Source organism: Centrocercus urophasianus, unplaced genomic scaffold (assembly GCF_019232065.1).
Source record: "Centrocercus urophasianus isolate 14NV4802_14NV808 unplaced genomic scaffold, USGS_Curo_1.0 seq_22, whole genome shotgun sequence".
Taxonomy (NCBI): domain Eukaryota; kingdom Metazoa; phylum Chordata; class Aves; order Galliformes; family Phasianidae; genus Centrocercus; species Centrocercus urophasianus.
The window spans coordinates 11,732,288-11,754,252 of record NW_024884778.1 but is presented as its reverse complement, the minus strand read 5'-3'; the positions used below and the strand labels follow the sequence as shown (position 1 = coordinate 11,754,252).

The following is a 21,965-nucleotide window of genomic DNA, read 5'->3' as shown; positions in this document are numbered from 1 at the left end:
TTCGTCAGAACATTTAAATTAGCAAAGGTTTTCAAATTGTCTACGGCATGGACAAAAACTGTAACTTCCAAAACTTAATGTGTGGAGAGTAAGTACAACAAAAATCAGCGGAGCTTTTTGAAAATAATAGTCAGTCAATTTGAACATCAAAAATTTCCTTAGAATGAAATAGAGGACTTACTGAGTCCTCTGCAAATCCATAGCTGATTTTTTTCAACTATGTGCAAAATTATATACTTATTATAACCTTGGATGAGCTCTATACTCCAAGACAACAGTAAAATGAGATATTCCTGAGCAGGATTTTGAGTATTACCTGAATCAACAGCACATCTGGAAAGAATCGTGAGAGAAAGACCCCAAGTAGTTGCTATGGAAAATACTCTTAAATTGCTATCTGGGTGGCCTTGTGACTCATACAGATAATACAGTCCATTACAAGATGAACCAGCAGTAGAAAGAGGAGTGCTGGTAGAAGCAAGGACTATCGCTGTGAGAAATGAAACAAAAGCTGTTAATTCCTGCAATGAGCAGAGATTCTGTACAGGCAGTAGGAGATATTAGTGCATCAGCAGTTCAAAGAACTCAGAACTAACCAAATCAATGTTTAGATGACTGCACACAAAAATAGCTCTAGGATTCTTTTTTAATGTTGTGCAAATGTACTGGTTAATCAGTACAAATGAACTCTGCAGATAGTTATGATGTTGAAAGTACTACTCAGGACAAAAGAAAGTGCACAATCTAAAAAACAACAAAAACTTGAATTATTCCAGGAACTATTTCAAGTGTAATAGATCTATACCAGCTGATTAGAGTGTTATTTACACAAATTAAAAAAAAAAAAAAAAAAGAAAAGAAAAAGCAAAAACTTGACAATGAAGCGCTGAAAGAATCAGAACACGTTATTTATCTTTTCTGGAATAAAAGATTAAACATTCAAAACTTCAGGTCACTGCCAGGTGCTAAAAAGCTATCTGACATCATTACTCCAGAAAGAGAAATCTATATAGGCTATTACTGCACCAATTACCTTAATTTAACAATAGGAATGTATGTTCTCATTAAAGAAGAAATAAAGATTTTAAAAAATAAGAAAAACTACAACATTGAAAACATTAAAAACCATATTCAAGCAGTAAAAACCTGGGAAAGACATAATTGTTTTGGCTGGTCTGTTCATGTTTAAAATTAAATACTGCTCACGATTCCATACTTAACGTTGACTTAAGCTTATCCTTAAGGCAGAGATTCATACTATTTAAGAAGAAAAGAACAAAGTATATTTCTCCTCAAATTACTTCCATGCTTCTGAACATTAGTGGAAGTTACTTTGTAATGAACAATTACTAACAGCTACAATTGTTTGGAAGGAACAGAGTGCATATGATGTTTATAAAGGCTGACATATTCAGTTCACAATCACAGGAAGCAGACTAGCTTAAAGCAAGAGAGCTGAAAAACAAGGAACGTAACATATCAGTGCTGACTACATAAGCAAGAAGTAAAGTGTAGTAGAGTATGGGAATTTAAATTCACATATGCTGGCAATATCTCATAAATAATTAATTTCTTATGTTTTCTAAGAAGTCACTGTCTCAACCACTTGTATTTTAAAGGGGAAATTATTTGTTCTACTCCACAATTAATACAGTGTATCAGATACATGCACTTTATAACAAAAAGAGGAACTGCTAATTGACATTTTCTATTTTTATTTAAACAAGTTGAATAACTACAAGTAATAACAAAATCCTATGCTTTTAGCCTGTGAATTTTTGTTAGGCCTGTAATACTAAATGAACAGTAATGTTTTGAAGCCTTTACATTCTGGCTGGTGCCAGCCAGGCTGTTGCTAAGCCAGGAAGCTGGCTAGCCTAAATCTCTGCCCCATGTACCCCAGCATCTCCAGTTCCAGTATCAGACAGCCTGCAATACTAAATGAACGGTAATATTTTGAAGCCTTTACATTCTATTGCAATGTATGTTAACCTTTCTGCAGCTAAAAGTCTCTTAAAAAGTAATGTCTCTTAAAAAGTAAATCATTTTGCATGATTCACCTTGATGTTCCTCCTATTCACACCCCTGGGCTGTTGCTGCCTGCCTCCCTTTTTAGTGTGTACTGCTGCCACTTCCATGTACTTCCACCATTTCTGCATCCTGCAGTGGTGCCAGCCAGGCTGTTGCTAAGCCAGGAAGCTGGCTAGCCTGAATCTCTGCCCCACGTACCCCAGCATCTCCAGTTCCAGTATCAGACAGCTGATACAAAGATACACAAATTGGACAAACATAGAACCTACCTGGCAGAGTGCATTTATGCAGTTTGCTGTGTGTACCTCATGATTAAGTTTATGCCATTGTATGGTAACTAAATATCAGGTAGGCATAGTACAGTCAACCAAGTACATGGAAGCCCCATCAGTGTCAGCTGAGAACAGTTCCCAGAATCCAACACTGCACCTAAGAGTGAACAATCCTCAGACTTGAGACAGACAAAACCTCAACTGTGCCCCAACCTCCTTTCAGGAAACAGCTTAAATTCCTCACAGGACCAAAGCATAGGCTTGCATTCATTATTGAGCCCATGTCGAGAGAGGCCTTAGTTTTTCAAGTGACAGAACAGTCTCAGCAACGATGACTTTTTCCAAGTCAGCAAAGAAAGGATTTCTAAAAATGATTACAGTACCTCACTGGTGATATGTCAAAGGTGTTGATAAAATTTTCTGCCTAAAAGGCTGTTGCTTTCATTTTCTAAAGATGGATCTAACACTAAAATAATTTATTCCAGCAGTGAAACCTTAGCTGCTACAGGACAGGAGAGAACAAATGTATGTCAGCTACCTAAAGAAGAAATAGCCTTAACCAACACTTACCACCTCATAGATCAATTTTTAGCAAGCTTGATGGTGAACTACTCGGAGTCTGTACTTAAACACAGAAACAGGAAAACACCAAATAACAAATTATTTCTTACTGTACATGTGATAATACAAACCTATGCATTTTTACAAGAGCTGTAACTCCTTTAACCTACTAAATAATGAAAAATGAAGTCATCCAAAAACTTTCACATTTTTTTGATTGGGAAATGAAGTTCCCCTTCGCACAGAAACTAAAATGTTGGGAATTCTACAAATGGTGTGGAACTCTTGGACCTAGCAAATTCTGCTTATTTCAATCCACTAAGACCATATTTAGGAAATCTTACTAACAAAAATATTTTAAGCAAATCTCATTACTTGTAGATTGTGCCATTACCCAGAATAAGGTCACAACTTCCAGGTATTGCATGATTATATGATAATGAAGATAAACATAACCATAGCTCTCAAGAGTCAGAGGAGGTCAACCAAGCAGAATGCCCATAATAACACAGGAAATAAAGGAGCTTGCTGGCAGGCCTTAGGGCAACCAGATAAAACTCACATATGAGAAACAGAAATCCTTTGCTCATTGCTTGATATAACAGTGGCCCACAGGCCTGAGATAACGTTCTTCTACCATCTTCTCTAGTCATAACCATAGTAATAATGAGCTAACCTAGTACACCAGAGTTTGAGGTAAAGATTAAGCTTCATGTTGCTCCTGCCTGGAATCCCAGAAAAATTAACAGAATGTGAGTATAATAAAATAGATATATTGAGAATTCCAGGCCTGATCTTTTCCTATTCAATACAGACAAGCAGAAGTATAGCTAACCAAACCTCAGCAAACCTCAAGTGTAAACAAAATCCAGCTGCTAGATACGGTCCAGGTCTAATTCCAAAAAGGGACCCCAAGGAGTCCTCATAAGGTCACCATGTGGTATTAATTGGACTAATGTGTCTTTCCAAACGCCTTTTTTTGTCAGAGTCTTGGTTCCCAGTGCTACATCTAGACTGTACAGCTGGTGCACATTATTCTTCAACTCATCCAGATTACAGGCCTGGTTTTTACAAGGTCATAGGATCAGAGGGCACAGCAGCTTCCTTCTAAATTATATTCTAGAGATTCTTTCATATAGCAGCTAAGTATAAAGGTGAGTTGATGAGATTACACACACTTCATCCTGCTTTAGTTCAGAGCTATTCTTGGTTCTCACACCTTCAGGACTGTTCATGGACAAGAGTCTCCCACTGGAAAGTGCAAAGTCTGTTTGAAGGAACAAAATCTTTTGAGGTGCCAAAGAGAAAGACCTCATCTCATGTGTCTAGTTCATCCTGGTTCTGGCTTTGTCTATCCCTTGAAGACTCACTAGTGAAAGTATACCTCATTTGAAACAAAACTGGACAGGCTGTATTTCCAACACAGATTTTCACCTACAAAGAAGGCCTCACTCTGGACACGCATAGTTCAAGTGAAAAATGGGGCCTTTCTAACAATGCAGTTATTCTATGCATCTGACTGCACAAAAGGTACAGACTGTGGAGATACTGGGAATGGAATGTGCTGGATGTCTGAGTGGGAGCTTAGGTATGAATCCGTGCATTAGGAAGAAAGTCAACAGTTGCTTCACATTAGCATAACTAAAGGCATCTTCTCCTATAGTCCTTTCCCTCCATTTTCTTAAGCATAGTGGGATGAAATGAGCCTAACTATACACTGGTATAACTAGACTTTACTATTATATTCTTAAGGAAAAAGTGAACTCTAAAGTTAGAGGAAGAAGTCACTGTTACAGCGAATAATTATTTCTGTTCATAAACTAAAACTATTACATTTATAACAAACGTGTTTTCAGTCCAACTCGAAATATTTTTACCTTGCAAATACTACTATTACCATCTTATTTTCACTAGCAAATATTTAGAGACCATATCTCAAGTAATAAAGAAAAAATGCTCTGAGTTAAAAACAGTCAAATATGGGTTCCCTTCTCACACAGTGTAATATCTGGCCAAATACATTTGGTGTTGCTCAGTTTTATTGCCTCTTCTTATAATATTCCAACTCCATGTAAAATTAAGTAAAAATATTTATGGGCATTTCTGAAATATACAAACACTGCACCAGGGAACAAAAATTAAAAGAACTATGATAGACCTGATAAAAAAAAAAATATACCGAAAATGTTAGTCACAATCCAAACCAAGGACATCTGCAAGTTACAAATTTACACTTCTTCACTAACTTGAAATGATGAGACTCACAACTGCAGTAGTGAAAATATTGCTTCTGTAAACTCTAAGCTCAAGTATAAAGTAGATATGTAATCTTCAACTCCCTAAACACTCCAATTTGGCCACTAAAGATGCTGTTTTACATTTCCAAACATTTTCCCCTGTCACTACTTTTTATACTTCAGTTCTCAGGTTGTAAGTATTTGTTACTTGCAAAGCAGCTCCTTTTGAACACAGAATCATGGGAGGCATTTGTTACTAACTGCTAATGCAGCCTGCCAAACAAAAACTCCCTGCTGGTGACATGACCACCTAGTGACCTCTAAAAATGTTTTAACAATGTGAAAAATATCTCCCTCTTGTAGGAAACAGCAATTTTTTAAATTAAATGTACATTGAATGTTCGCTTACATACAGATAAATGCTATTCAGAGTCACCTTCTCTGTTTCCAATTTCAATCTTTTGAAACCCAGCCCAAACCTAAATAAATAAACGTTGATACTAAGAGGAAACTAAGAGCTCAAGAGCCTTGTGATTTCACAAACAGCTTTTTTCCATTTTCTAAAATCTAAACTTCGAGCCAGACATAGAACAGGTAATGAAAAGAAACAAGTTTGGCAGCCCCTATGTGGGTCTAAGCTGAAAATATGTCAGGCAAAAATAAGTGGCTATAATTTGGCAGATTTAAAGTCTTTAAAAGTTTGCAGCTTGCTAGACTGTTTTTTTTTTAGCATGTAAAATTTGTAAATTGAAACACTATAACTGTGTTGAAAAGTGACTATTACATAATGCCACCACCATCAAACTTTTAAACATCATTTTACCATTATCTATTCTGTATGCACAATAGCATCACAAAGAGCAAAAATAAATTGGGATATATAATAAGCATTTTATGCTTGAATAAGCGATATTACTTTAACAGTATCTGAGAAACTCTGAAGCTGACAGGACATTGATAGCTTTCAAGTAAATAGCTTTTACATCATTATATGTCATCTAAATAATTTTTTCCTATTTGGAAGATGGTGGCTTTCAAAAGAATACTACTCAATGACCTTCTTATAAAGCAGAACAGTTTTTGGAATATTTCACGTTAACCTGTAATTACTGCAGATATCTCATGGAGGACACATTTGTCACTCTCACTGTGTTAACGTTTGACTAGTTTAATAAGAATAATAAACTAGTTAAGGTTCAAGCCTTGAATAAAATAGTTTTGGTAAAAATCTCCTACCCATAGCTGTTTGAACCTTTGCTACAGTCCTATAGCAGGTTAAAATAGGTTTAGCAAGCTAATGCTGCAAGACCGACAGAAGTCATGGCTCCTTCCATGTCACTGACATGACAGAACACAAGCTATAGCACATGCCACATAAATTAAAGGACTTTGCTTCTATTAAAAGAAAACATTCCTGTATTTAGGATTTGAGTTAACAGGCACAAGAGCTGAGATTTTAGAGCTGAACAGCTGAAATACCGACATCAAACAAAGAGCAGTGGAACCGCTCAGGAATCCTAGGTAAACTGAGTAGACTGCATGTTGCATCAATATGATAATCAATACACAACCTTATATATTTTTTACGTTTCTTAAGTATGGCTTTACAAAAAACTCTCCTGTTCTATCTAGCAGTCACCTTCACTATAAAGCTGGGATAATTTTATTCCTGGAGTCAAGAGAAGATTATTTGTATGCAGATAATCTATCTCAGCACATAACAATCAGCAGTGCACTTAGATTTTATATATTTTTAGTGTGTACAACTACAGGTAAGATATTAAGATCTCCTATACGAGGAAATCCTAAAAAGCATTCCAAAACCTCATTTTTCCAAACCTTACTAGTAGAATCTAGTGTACATTTTGTTCCAAAGAGAAATGTTTTTTACACTCGCATTCAATAATTAAAGCAACTATCAAAAAGTAAGAGCATATCAATCCAACTCTGAATAACAGAACAGAATGTTCTTCACAAGAATAAGACCCAACATACTGAATTATTTCTCATCTTCAGCCTTGACCAAATACTACCATCATCTGCATAGCCTTACACTGGCTCCCAGACCAATCTAGAAGCGATCTAGAGCAAGGTGCTCACCACTTAGAGGCGCTCTTTCAGACAACATAGAGTACAGGCATCTGATTTGGATTGTAACATTAATATCTTATTAATATATACTTACAAGGTAGACTTGTAAAAACACAATTGGATTAACTGGTTAAAAAAACAAAAATAAACTCTGTACTGCAAAACTTTTTAACCAAATTAGAACCCACTGCCATTGGTGAAGTGATGCCCTTTTTCTACTGATATGGAAATATATTCACAGACCCAATTCTCATCTGTAATGCAAGGGTGCTTTTATATGTGAGGTACTAAAGTTTACGTAAAGACACCTTAGATATTTTGTACAATTTGATGAAAATCTCAAGGATAATCCTTGTTCAAACTTACTGGTCTGGTATACAAACCTTGCACTCAGTCAGACTAGCTTATATTAAACAAGGTCATGCTCATATTTACTGATGCGAAATAAATTTAAAAATGAAGGAGCATGCTTTAATGTCTTTGTACAACTGCTTATATGCTTTCTGACATTATTTTTCTCTGTACAGTTTCTGCATACATTTGATAACAAACTGGCACAAGTCACCTCTCAAACTCCATCTACAACTAATGGTATTACTGACTTCAATACTTTATTAGTTTTCAGTCGTCCTGCTACAGCTACTGCACAGGAAGAACTACTCAAAGTTTTCTTTCTTCTTCTTTCTTCACAACAGTGGGAGATATGCCAGCTGGGACATTTTAAGTCTCTTTCATTAAAAAAAAGGTTAAGGTCAAAACAAGAATGATAAACATGGTAGTTCATCTTCTCAAAACTGAAGATGAAAGACTAATCAGAAGAGAAGATTTTAACTTCACTAACTGTAAAACCTTTTCTTTTCTTTTCTTGTAGTATAATTAGAAGCAAAAATGACTTGGGATAAAAACATTTTTTGCTATAAGTACTTTTGTCTTTAAATGCAGTCAGTAGTTAATTTAAGAACTATGTATGTCTAAAGTTTATTATATGTTTTCAATTATCTAAATTACTGACACTTATGGAGGATTATGAAAAGTAACACACTTAAAGAGAAAAGAAATACATTTTCCTATTGTAAACGATAAAAGTTAAAAGAGAACTTGCATTGTGTTTTTCTTAAATGAGTTCTCCTATGCCTAAAAATTTCTAAGAGCTACATCTTAGAATTCCTTGCCTATAGGAATACATTAAAATACAGTAAATCCCTACACTTTGGCTTTTGATACTAAAGTACATACTTTCTTACAAGAACACTGAAATATGTTTTCACTCACTTTCTTAAAGAAAAAACACCCAAAGGTTATCAGACAAATGGGGACAATAGATTAACTTCCAAAGAACTACATTCTGTTTCTTGTAAAGGAAAAGTAAATTTATAGCACATCAAGCTCTTATTCCCAAGTGAATATAATAACTGGAATCCAAAAGTCTAGAAGTGGTTACAAGTAGAGCTGGTCAAAGCATTTGTAATGAAACTTGAAACTAGGCAAAGAGATTTGAGAGGTTAAAAGGAGATAGGGTGGGAAGCTCACAAAGCAGACCTGTTCTCCCTCAAAACCATAAGAAAAATCTTCAGAACAGTGAAAGCAGCATAGGTTGCATAAATTTGAAGTGACAGAGCTCTAAAGTGGGAGGATAGTTTGGGGGCTGGCGGGGATCTCCAGAGCACTACATGGGGACTGCTTTCTACCCAGCGTATGGGGTACAGCGAGAGGTGAAATACCAAATGGACAATATTAACTTAAATTTACATCAAATACTGATGTAGTGAATTACCCATGCAAAGACAAGATGAACAGAAGAATCAACTAGCAATTTCCCAAATATACACTGCAGCAAAACCCCTCTTTTAAGCCAAGAAAATACATTTTTTTTTCTTTAATATTTTTGTAAATAATGATTAAAAAAATGAGCTCATGGAAATTTTACTACATCTAGTCATTATTATTCATGGACAGTCATGTAGCATCACAGAGTAAAATGGCCACAAACAGCTGAGATACAACTTATTAAAGGAAGAGTGGGAGGTTTCTAGTTAGCACAGTAATAAAGAAAAGGCGGCTCAAAACGGAGCCACGTGCCAATGGCCAAAAGCATAACTGTGTTCTGATTTGCATATCATGTACACTGGGATGACTAGCATCATATAGGGTGAAAAAAAATTAGTAATTTATTTAGTCCAAAGCTTCCTCTTGGGCTAATTCCTGCAACGTGCTCAACACAATGCAACTTTTGGGCTGATTGAAGGGGAAATCTGTGCTAATGCAAAGGGCAGAAATCCATTCAGTAAGTCATATATTTTAGGCAGAGAACTCAACACCAATACTCCATGACCTGTGCTGGCTGCCTGCCAATTTCTGGGTGAGACTCAAAGCCTTACATTTGATCTACAAAGTCTTAAATGGCTTGGCACCTGCCTGCTTGAAAGATTCCTCCTTACACTTCCTTTGCACTGGGCAGCATCAAGACTGCTGCAAGTGTCTTCCCTATGGAAGTGTGAGTGTGTGGTGGGGGGAGGCAGGAAAGAGGAATATGGGTAAGGGAAGCAAAAAGAGCATTAATTGTTCTCTTGTGCAGAAAAAAAACGTTCTTCTTGATGTGAAACAGTTCTTGAGGCTATGGTATAAAAACCATCTTTTTCTGCGGGTGCCTGAAGAGGGTATGATTTCCTATTCATGACTATTTGATGAACACATTAACTTCCTGGCAAAATTTCCATCTGACTTCATGAATGGTGAAGTGATCCTGTGGTTTTCTCTATCCCTTGGCTTCACTTATGGAGTTTCCTTAAATAATGGTTTAAAAAAAACAAAAAACAAAAAACAAAAAAACAAAACCATAGTACTTGGAGTGATTCTTTTTTAAGCCATTACTAAACTGTGTAATGAAAATAAAATAATAACAAAGCTTTGTGTTTTTATATTATGCCCTAAATCTGCAGAGAAAGACAAATGGATGTTATTATATCTCCACATTTTTATCAGTGCTAAGATACTGAAGCACTAAAGTACACCTTACTCTCAGTTTAGTAAAATCTCAACTTTCAGTGGTGCTACTCTGAATACACTGCAGTTTTAAGATAGAAGCATTGCATTTAATGTGAAGGTGGACATTATGATATAAAATAAATAATACAGCAATACTACATTTTGTCCACAACATCAACAAAAATGAATTAAAGATTTTGTAACTGAATGTTTGGAATGATCCATGATGAGAAGATTGATTTTATGACTGCTTAAAAGACACTTGCACTATGTATCACATAATGCTTTTGCACACTTGTCTACCAGCTCTTATCTTAGCATATAAGTGGTTAAAAGATACTGAATCACAAAAGTAGTAATATAGTAAAAAAAAAAAAAAAGTAACAGTATAGAAGCCTGTTATTATTCAATATATTATTACACTATTTTTACCTACACTCTGGAGGAAAAGAGAGCAGAAATTTGCTAAATATTTGTTAGTATATGGTTCAGCTGTGAGATTACTACTGTGTTCAAGCAATAGACCAAGTCTGAGAGATATCCCTTTTAAATACTCATCTCTGATTTAATCCAGGTAGCCACAGGGTGTCAACTCTGGTCCACACAGAAGCACGCTCACTGAATCTGTATTTGTCGATTTAAAAAATAAATCTTAAATAAAACAATCTAGAAATAACAGTTTGAATAATTTGACATGTACAATAAACATATAAAATGACTTATAATGGCAGGGAACTGAAGTACAGAGAAAAATGAATTCAGGAGCTACCAAGTCCTTTTACTTTAGGGAGTAGTAAAATTGAATCCAATTCTCTTTACTTAGTGCCAATGGGATGGATTGCATGACTCAGACATAACAGCATGTACATAACAGGGAAAAGTAAGACTAGGATGAATGAAAACAAACATCAGGCATTTTCTTCATCTAAATATACTTCTATTCTCCAAATTCTTTCCCTAAAAACATGAATGCAACATAATTTTTTCAAAGCACATCATATTATACAGTAAAATCATAATTCCATAGCACATGCTCAACTGCTCAATCTGCAATGAAAAATCATCTAAAATAATTCCATCTCACTGATCTCATCCAAGATGGCAGTGCTGAGTGTACCTTTCACCATGATGTAGCAAAATAGCTGCATTTAACTGAATGACTAAAAACTGTTGTTTAGATCCAAGGATACTAAATCATCACATCTACTTTGCATGCACTACCTTCTTCCTAATCTATGGACTATGTGCTATGAGTTAAATATGTATAATGCTATAATATAGTAATAAAGCACATATGGCATAATCTATTTTAATAATAGCAAGCAGGTTGCAATAAAGCAAATAAATAAATAAATAAATAAATAGAATGGCATCACTATTACAAAAGTTAAATGAAGGCAGATCCAATTCAAATGTTTATTTTTCAAGGAGGCTAAACAGGGTTCTGAAAATATTCTCTAAATTAGCACCCAGGTCTCCTTTGACTTATCTCAGTATGTTTTACAAAGAAAAGGAAAAATAGCAATGAAAGACGAAATTGACTTTACCAAAATCATTTTAAAATTAATAGTAATAATAAAAGGTAAACCTACAAATCAGGAATCACAGTGTTTAACTTTTTTGTTTCCCAGACAACTGCTTTACTCACAGTGGCCTCATTAGCATGACTGTCTGAAAGCTGTAACCTCACCTCAGAATAGAAGATAGTTTAAAAGAAAGTACAAAACAGTTTCTTCAATATTATAAGATTAACTTCAAGGTACAAAATGGATATTGAAGATACAAGAAAACAGTGTTCGCACAGTGTCCAGAACACCTTGCATAGTAATTCCTGAAGTCACCAAATATTAGAACGATGAAGACCATCTAAAAACTGTTTATAAGAAATGAATTTTTATTCCTTCATCAATAAAGTAAAAGCATAGTAACAGTAGCCCTGGTATTCTGTGCACTAATGATGCACTACACAGAAGAGACAAAATAATTAATACGAAAAACTGCAAATACTTGAACTTCATTCATTGCTCTAGATAGGCCTGTTTCTCAAAGTTCAGATCTCTACATCAGAATCTCTCTCAGGATGTGCCATATAGAGCACTTGAGAAATGTTCTGCCTGGTCAGTGGTTTTTCACTGCCATGACTTGGCTACCAGAATTTTGTCCACTATTCTGAATTTCCATCAATTCTCTATTCGAGAATTTCTGATAAAATTTTGTCTTAACATGTAATATATTTGAAATATTTGAACTAGAGTATCAGTTAAAATTAGCAAATGAAATTTATCTATTTGTTATCCTTTAACTATTATGTCATATATTATTATAACATTTTTCAATTACTGGAGATAAATTATTACACAAAAGTGAGAAATATAATAAAAGTTACATATGTAAGCACAAGTCATAAAAGGAAAAAATGACCCCAATAGTTCATTGAGTTGAAACCTGTAGAAAAATGAACAAAGCTGTAATCACCACTAGTGATTATAATTCAAGTCTATGGAGTCCTTATAAAAACATTTTCCTTAAATAAAAGCGCTGAGTCCTGCAAGCTATAGAGTACTCTGCTCCTGCTCACTAAAGCATTTCAACACATGCTTTCTCATAAGCAAATTGGATTTGGGTTCAGCAGAACTATCCACATGCTTACAGCTAAACACCTGCATAAATGCCTTACTGGCCAGGCACAGTGAAGTTTGTATTTCATAGTATTTGTAGGATTCTCCCTTAAGTCTCCATCAGTTTGTATTTATAGGGGTTGGTAAAGCGTCACAAATATTCTGTAACATTCTTCATGTTCTCCAGAACCTTACTTAATCTGCAGATAAGAACAACTATCAATCTTTCTTTGCATTCTGATACTTCAATTCCATTCCTGGACTAAAAAGTACATTAGTGTTTGACTTCTCTCTCACTAACATAAAGTAAGTATTTCAAAGCTTTGTAGATGCTGACAGATCCCTGGAAAGGACAGGTTTCTGTTTTAATCCACTTGGTACTGCAGACAGCATTGTGAAAGAATGGTAAAAGCATATAGAAGGGAGGAGGAGACATGCTATACAGGGAATAGTAACAGGTAGGACATGAGGATAAATAAAATTCAAGAGTATAATAAATAATAATATCTCCACAGCATTCTCAAACATGTAGTCTTCTGCTTATTACTTTTAGTACTAACACACAATCCCATGATAGGGTATCTTCAATAGATTTACTTGAATTTTAAAGAGATCAGACCTGGAAAATGGAATAATGTAGCATGTTAAATAAAGCATACTTTTGAAAATTCACATGGCCAGTAGCAAACTTCACATCAGAAGGCACAAAAGGCATTTCTGCCTTTTCCATGAAAGTTAATTCAGAGTAACAAAACCACACACCCATCAGAGCCATCTGTCAGTGGTAGACCCACTACCAGTTAAAAAAACCTGGAGAGAGACTATCCCAGGTATCATTCCAAAATAAAGTCACAGGAGTAACAATTTCAAAGAGGTGGCAGAAACACAAATTTGACATTGATGATGCCTGGCTGTGCACTAAAAATCAATGTACCTAAAGCAAACCAATTTTATATTAATAATAAATGGTAGCTTTTGATGTTGGAGCCAAAAGTTGAGTTCAAGGAGTTTGGGATTTATTGCTACCTTAGATCAATTATACTGCACTACTTTTCACCTGGGCTTCACTGTAAGTCTTTCTTAAAAGCACAACATAAATCCATAATCCCAGTAAATTTAGAAACTTCTTTAGTTACAGTAATTCATTTCACCTTGATATAGTTTTTAAGTCTAGCAAGCCTTTACACTGACCATTAATTCTCAACTGGAATAACACAGTTGCTTATTTGAAAGTGTCATCTTGCAATTCTCTTCAAGCAACTGTAGTTTATGCAAAACTTTCCTGTGCGAATGATTATCCAGTCTATATGTCAGAGATCATTACTGCTCTGCACAGACAATTTATAGAGAAGCAGTGAATCAATTTTAAGATCTTCTGCTAACAGACAGTGCTCTGCTTGACCTTGCTCTTTGCTCTATCATGTTTACATTTTCTACTACAGTATGTCTCTAATCCCCAAAGTGTTCCTAAGGGAACTTTACTGTTTCTTAAGTCATGCTCAACTGCTGAACTTTGCAAAACACAGCCAGAGAATGAGAAATTTATGTGAAATTAAAAAAAAAAAAAAAAAAAAAAAAAACCCTCTACCTTAATATTCTCCCAATTAAGTATTAGCTGGCTTTTTTTGTTTCATAATTGCAGATTTTTAAGAAATTTCATAGAATCATAGAATCACCAAGGTTGGAAAAGACCTAAAAGATCATCCAGTCCAACCGTTCACCTATTCCCAATAGCTCCCACTAAACCATGTCCCTCAACACAACATCCAGCCTTACACAACATCCAGCCTTATTTGTTCAATTTGTATTTTCCTCCTGTTAACAGCTTCACTTTCTAAAAGTTTATTGTCATATTATTGTTTATTTATACATTACTCACTACTATTTTATATCACAGATAATTCTGGCATAAAGTTAGAAATAATTTTAATTCATAGAAGTTGCATACAGTATTCACCTGCAGCTTCCAGCTTTTAGAACACAGATGTGACTATTTGGCCTGCTAATTGCTAAGAATTGCACTAGACTCCAAGCTCTTTATAGACAGATTATACTCTCCACTAACTTTTAGCCACCTTGTATATGTATGTTAAAACAGTCCTGTGTGAAGGAATGCTTAATGCAGTTTCATTACTAATCTTAATGTACCACAAAAAAAAAATGTTGCATCAATGCCACTGAAGCCATGTGGTAATCATAAAAATGCTTCCACAGATGACACATCACATCTCTCAATTCTGATACTGCTGCTTTTATGATATTGCATCTTCTATGTTCTATGTCACTGCCTACACAAGCAAAATAATCCAGGCTATCAGAGAAATAATTATTGTCAACAGATATTTGAAGTTAGATGATCAAAACAAGAAGATAACTCACCAGCTCTTGTATTGCAGACATGGAATACTGGAGATGAGATAATGGATCTTTGCTAACTGCAAGCAGGGCAGAGCTTTCAGAGAAAGCTGAACAAGTAACATACACAGTAAAAGAGAGTTAACGTGCCTGTGGTCAGAAGGACCAAAAATTGTCACGCATCTTTCATCTCCTTCCTGTTTCTGGCATTCTTATAAATTTCTCCAGAACGTAGTTTCACATTCACAAATCCAGTACTAACTGCTCTAGTCTCAACACATCCAGTATTGTCTATTACAGTTAGAACATCAGCCACGAGGCCAATCACCTGCCTCTTGCCTCTGTCCAAGTTTCTACAAATGACTTCGGACAAGTTACATAATAGTGCGTCAGTTGTTCACAAAGTAGGGTGCTAGAAAATCAGAAGCTTTCAACTCAGTACTACACTGTGTCTTCAGCTCTACTACTAAACGTCCTGAGCCTCTGGGTGGGTAAGGGGCTTCTTCTTTGAAGGAAAGAATAGAAGGTTACCTGGTTCATAAATCTCCCTTTTACCTCTAGTGATAGATCTCACACAAGAACTTGCTCCTGGATAGTGGAGCCAAGGTACGAATTACGAAAGCTAGTGCTGATAATATTTTTAGAACATGACATGAAAGTTTTCCATCCTCAACGCAGTCATTTTACAAAATTATACTGAGCTGCTGATTGCTTAGATATGCACACAGTTATTTAAATCTGGCTCATCTCTTTATGTATCATTTCTAATCTACAAAACAGGAATCACATTAGGTGTGTTGCAAAAGTAACTGCACTGATGTTATCATGATACTTAGGTGTCACAGCAATTGGAAAAAAATGTCATCAACTAGAGATAGTATACTTTTTTTTTTTTTCTGAAGAAATATACCTTAATTCCTCTTCCTATGTCTAAAATACCTCTAGCAAAAATTCCCACAAGTAGACTAAGTAAACTTAAGAATTTGAACAATAATTAATCTATGTTTGTACACTGCAATTAACAGGCCTGAAACTTTTACCTCACAGATGTCATCTTCCTATTAGAAGTCAGTACTCGCACCTAATACTGCAAGACCAGAAATACTAGTCCTTAACACAAAACATTATGTAACTAGTGAAGATTAATTTTGCTTAAAGAAGAACTTAGGAAATCTGGCTTTCACAAAACCCTATGCAGTAAGACTGATTGTAATGTAATGCTTTTAGATTTCAAGGGATAAAAAAATATCCAAAGTGAAAGATCTTCATTGTTTAGAGTTCTGGCTTAACATTTTATTTTTATAACATCTGGCATACACAGAATGATCAATGGTATGTTATGGTAACTTTTGTCAAAAGACACTTAAAATCAGCATATGCACATATATATACAGACACAGATATACAACATTCAGCTATATTCTGATATGAAAAAAAATGTGAAGGATTTGGGGAGTTACAGTTAGAGAACGGATGTTTTTTTAATGGATAAGTTAATCCCCAGTGCCATTCTACAGATTTACCAGGAAGGAAAAAAAATAAAAAACAGGGATTAATCTGACCCAGAACACCAACTGTAATAGTAAAATTATTTTATGGCTGCTTCTCTATGTGGATTTATTATTCTTTGCTGTACATGTGTATATCATCAACAAACAATGTCTCTGTTCACCTAGCAAAAGACCTTTCTTCTTAAAAAACTTTGAAGTCTATAGTCTATCACTCTCAACATTTATAACATCATCTTTGACAGAATTCAAAGCTTCCTCTATTAGTATCATGAAATAACTCTGAACTTTGGCCTTCTCCTAAGAACTGCATAAAGCATCATTTGCTGTGTTACACATGGAAACAATGATGTTTACATTTCTCATTTGTGAACATCCATAACTTTGACTCTGCAAGTGGTTACATATGTACCTAACAAAAGTCAACGGAAGTATTTGCATTCTGAAAATTAAGCAATACTTAAACATTGGCAGGAGTGGACCACAGTTTGGTTCCACTGAATATAGAATAAATATTTCTTGAGTGAAGTGTAAAATCAAGAAAATTTGTGATATCAGAAAAACAAAATAGGGAAAAAAAGAGTGACTTTAGACCAACAGAAACTGTAATAATAATAACAATAATAACAATAATAACAATAATAACAATAATAACAATGTAATGTAATAATAATAACATAGAGATGGCTATGCATTTAAACAAGCCAATGGTTTCTATTTCATATTTCACTGATTTATTTTGATCATCTGTTTATTTTTCCCCAGAAATTTTTTTTTAAAAAAAGGGGAGGGGGAGCGGAGGTGTCTTTTTTATGCTTAAACTGCAAGACTGAATTTGTACTAGGAGATCATAATTTTCTCAAGGTGTTACTCAAGGAGGACGCTATTTTCTCTGCAGTTTGTCAAGATTTCATTTTCAGTCATCAATACATAATAATTTTTAAAAAGATACATTGCCTAGCTTTTAAGCTAGGGACAATCATATTACATTGCTTGGAACACCACCCTCTGTTTGATCCTGAAATTACTGCCTAGGAAGATAAATGATACTTCCATTGCAAAGACTCCACAAATAGCGTTTTAACAATTTGTTCTCCAGATATGCCTTTTCCTTAGCCTTTTAAAGCTACGTCAGACAATATATAAACATTCTAAAATAAAGGTGGAATTAACTTTGTAAGATCAAAACCAGCATGTAATGCAGCTGAAAAATTAGTCAAGGGCAACAGTGGCAGCAAAGTCTATCTTGTTTCATATGATGTTTGCTGGCTCAGAGGGCTTGTACACAGCCATGACCTAACACAAGTTAAGTAACTGCAAAGTAGGAGGACTGTGGCCAAACCAGCACAGTGCTGCATCCCAGCTAACAAGACTTGACAAGGTTAATTGTTTCAGATAGTGATGCATTGCTGCAGTTAAGCTGCTCCTAGAATTCCAACATGTATTACTCTGAAGGAGTAGGAAGATCATCCTCAATAACAGCACTTCTGACTTGGCACATCATTGCATGGAATGAATACACCCAAAAAACATTACAGCCTCGCTAACCTTTCAAACAACCTTCCATTGAAATTGAGCTACCATTTGTAAAAATCACTCACTTCAATCTTTAAGACAGAAATGATTCTGTGCCAGTATCCATATAATGAAGTTACACAGGAAAATCCTGGTCTGAATTATTGATAATCACGCCATTAATCTTAAAAGGAGAGAAACAAAAGAAAAAAACACACACCACAGATACCCCAATTGCAAAGAGCTACTCAAAATCCTTTCTGTTAGCTAACACAGCCACTTCTACCCCAATGGAGAAGCCTTGTTACAGAATGGTATTTATTCTATAGAACAAATTATTTTATGATATAGACTTTTGACAGCCATGCACTTACTTGGATGGAACCTCATATACAAAACACACCTCTAGTTGTTGCTTACAAGGAGAGCCCTACTTTCAGGGCTGATAATCTGTTGCACAGATGGGGAAGTAGCCAGATTTTGAAATAAGCTGAGCAACCAAAGCATACCCACACTGACTTTACAAACAGCTCCACCACACGGCACTCCTTTTAGCACTATGGGGCAGAACACTGTTACTGAAAGGCAGGAACAAAGCAAGACAATGCAATTCCAATTTTTTCTATGAATTCTGTTGAACTGAAAGTTGCCTTTGGTTGGTTTGGTTCCTTGATCTGGTTTTGTATTATGTTTCATGGTAGGGTTCTTTTGTTGTTGTTTTTTTTTGTTTGTTTTTGGTTTTTTTTGACAAGTCTAAGAGGATCACCAGCATCTCACTTAAAACATATATAAAACTTACAAAAGTAAATATAAAGAATTACATTTCCTCCACAAAAAGTTCAGAGGTTTTTTATTATTATTATTATTATTTTAATCTTTTTATACACATCTCAATAAAGCAACAATTAGTTTCAGAAGTGCGTTGGAACAGAAGGGGGCTGTAGCAACATCAGTTAGCCTTGACTTTCTATATAAACATAAAGGTAAAAACGAAATGTGGAAAAGGTAAAAGACACACAAAATGTAGAAGTCAAAAAGAATTTATAGACACAGGACATCAGCTCAGCTTTAATCTTTCTCTGTTTAACAGCAAAGATGAAACTGTCAAAATCCTTTTGATTTGTAAATCATGTATGTTTCTAAAAGCTCCAGTAAGTACAATTTAAACTCATATGTGGGCTGGAGAACACATCATGTACTACACAGATATGTTCACTAATTTCATTTTTGATACTGGAAACAAAAATAGAGTTATAGCACAGGATGCCAACAAACAGTACACTTTTGATAAAGGTTTTTTTTTTACTGAGCATGATAGCCGCAAGTCAGTGTGATGTGGCAACAGCTTTCTTATATTTTTAACATTTTGGATTTGTCAAGTAAAATATAATAAAAGTCATGTGATAGCTTCTTCAGTTTGTGCTTGTTACCATTTATGAAGACTTCTAGATCAGTTAAGGAGTGTCAAGACACCAAAAAGAAAACAACCAGAGATGCAGAGATGTGGTAGGATTTTTGTGTCTGTGTGTTTTTTTTTTGTTTTGTTTTAATGTCACAACCACTATTATTAGTACTTATAGTGCTGCACTTTCTCTCAAGACCCTCACCCACGATTGTGTATCTTATACATCCATGCACATGCAAGACATAAAATATATGTCAAACAAAATAAAGCAAGTTATTAAGTCAAAATAGACCCTAAATCTTAGTGGAGGTCAACAGATAAACATACTATAGGTCTAGTACAGCCTAAGTACACAATGCATAATTCAGAGCTGAACTAAGTTTATAACTTATTGCAATATTTCTTACTCTGAGAGAGGTCTGGTATATTAAAACTTTGTTCAGTTCCCAATTCAGCAAAATGCATGAGAAACTTCACTTTCTTACTTGTACATTTATTTATTTTCTAAAGCCTGCTCAGTGACATCTCTCCCATGATAGGCATGCCTGGAAAGAGAAAATCTGGTCTGAATCTGTCTATAATTAAACACAGAAATTTATTGCTAAATTATTTCTACTCAGTGCTCTCACTGCCACATTCATATACATACAGCTTTTTGTAATTGATTGTTAGTGAAGAATTTTTTTCCTCATCACTGGCTTACCCAGGCACCTATCCTGCTGCACAGTGCCATATAAATTCTCCTTTGCAATAGCAGAGAATTTTAAATACTTCAAAATTGCCAAAAACAATGTCAAATTAAAAATATAATAGATAAATTGGAGAATGCATGATCACTGGTATTAAAAATCTAATGATATTCATGACAACTTCCAGCACCACAATATTATTGAAAATAGAGAGTTTATGAGAAATGTTAATATCTATCCTATTCATAGTGGTCAAATCAGTGCATCACACCTAACTGTTCTGTGCTCTCATACTTGTAACTCTGTAATGCTGAGAAGGAAGAGCAGCTCAATTCGAGTGCAGCATGTAAGGAATTCCCTTTGCTCCCGTCTGAAAAGAAACATGCTTATAAAACCAGACATGTTCATCTCCAGAGTGTACAATATGCACAACATAAGGAGACTATCAAGATGTTAGGAGCCAATGCAGGAACAGTAGCATGTAGAAATCAAACAAGGAGGTACAGAGCAGTAGGGGTAGAAGCAGAAGTCTTTGTAGTTTCTGCTTTACACTTGTCTCATGAACTTGAGCTAGGATAAAGCTCTCCTGAACAGCTCAACAACTTTCTTTTGTCCAGCCAATACACGTGGTTCAGCTAGTTCCAGAAACTTGCATCATAAGTGATTTCTCCACAGGATGAAGAGTTTGGTTATGACAATGCAGCAGTTCTTTTAGAAACTCACAGACCACATATGAAATATTTAAAAAGAAATATGACACTTTTAAAAAAAGCAACAAACAAAAAAAGAAAGAGTGACCCTACTTCAGGGTCTTTTTTGATGACAAAAAGACTAGCAGTATGTTCTAAGTTTGTAGTGAAACAGCTCCAACATATACACACTCAGCTAATAAACTACCATTGCACTGGTCCAGAGCATTTGTTATAACCCAGAAAGAATGCTGAATGATGGAAAAAAGATCATTATAAGTATCACCACTGTGAACATAATTGGTTTGAAGATATTCTTCATGAAAGTAAGCACGTCTATCAGAACATTGCTGGTGTTAGTACCCACCAATCCTTTTCCAGCATCTCAGTACTCTCTTTCCTTCAGTATTTCCTCACTGGTCCAGCTATATAACAGTTATTTCCATTTTCCACACAATTCACCAAGAATTTCCTCATCCTATGATTCCTCCTCTTTCATTTTTCAAGATTCCTACATTCTTAAATCCTAAATCCTTCTCAACACTAATTCCCAAACAAATTTTAAATAACTCTATATAATGGCTACAAAATTTCTTTTTAGTAGACATCACTACACCACTATTGGCTCTCAATTAATTATTGTGTATAAGTTTGTTCCAGACATTTAAACTGAACAGCAGTGGTATTCCAACTGCAGTCATTATATGCCTTGCGTATTTCCCTATTTTTTCCATTCTGCTTCCCAGAGCACTGCCCCTTTGCGCAGCCGTTGATTAAAATGATATACACATACTGCAAATCATCTTTAATAACCTAAACTACAGGGCTTATGATTTAAAAAAAAAAAAATCCCTGAACATTGTTTACAGTTTTTAACATCTGAAACTCGGGAAACAGGGGACAGTTTCTGATCAAACATCTGCTAGGTCATCATTTACCCTTGCAATCGTAAAATGAATATTCTATTATAAACTTCAGTTCAAAAATGAAAGAACAGAATTACCAGTCT

At 35.0% G+C, this 21,965-nt stretch overlaps 1 protein-coding gene across 1 annotated transcript in view; it reads right to left on the bottom strand.

Annotated features, from left to right (window-relative positions):
* ERC2 (ELKS/RAB6-interacting/CAST family member 2) overlaps nucleotides 1-21,965 on the bottom strand; it is a 413,280-nt gene that overhangs the window by 144,730 nt on the left and 246,585 nt on the right. The gene's annotated exons all lie outside the window — the stretch shown is intronic.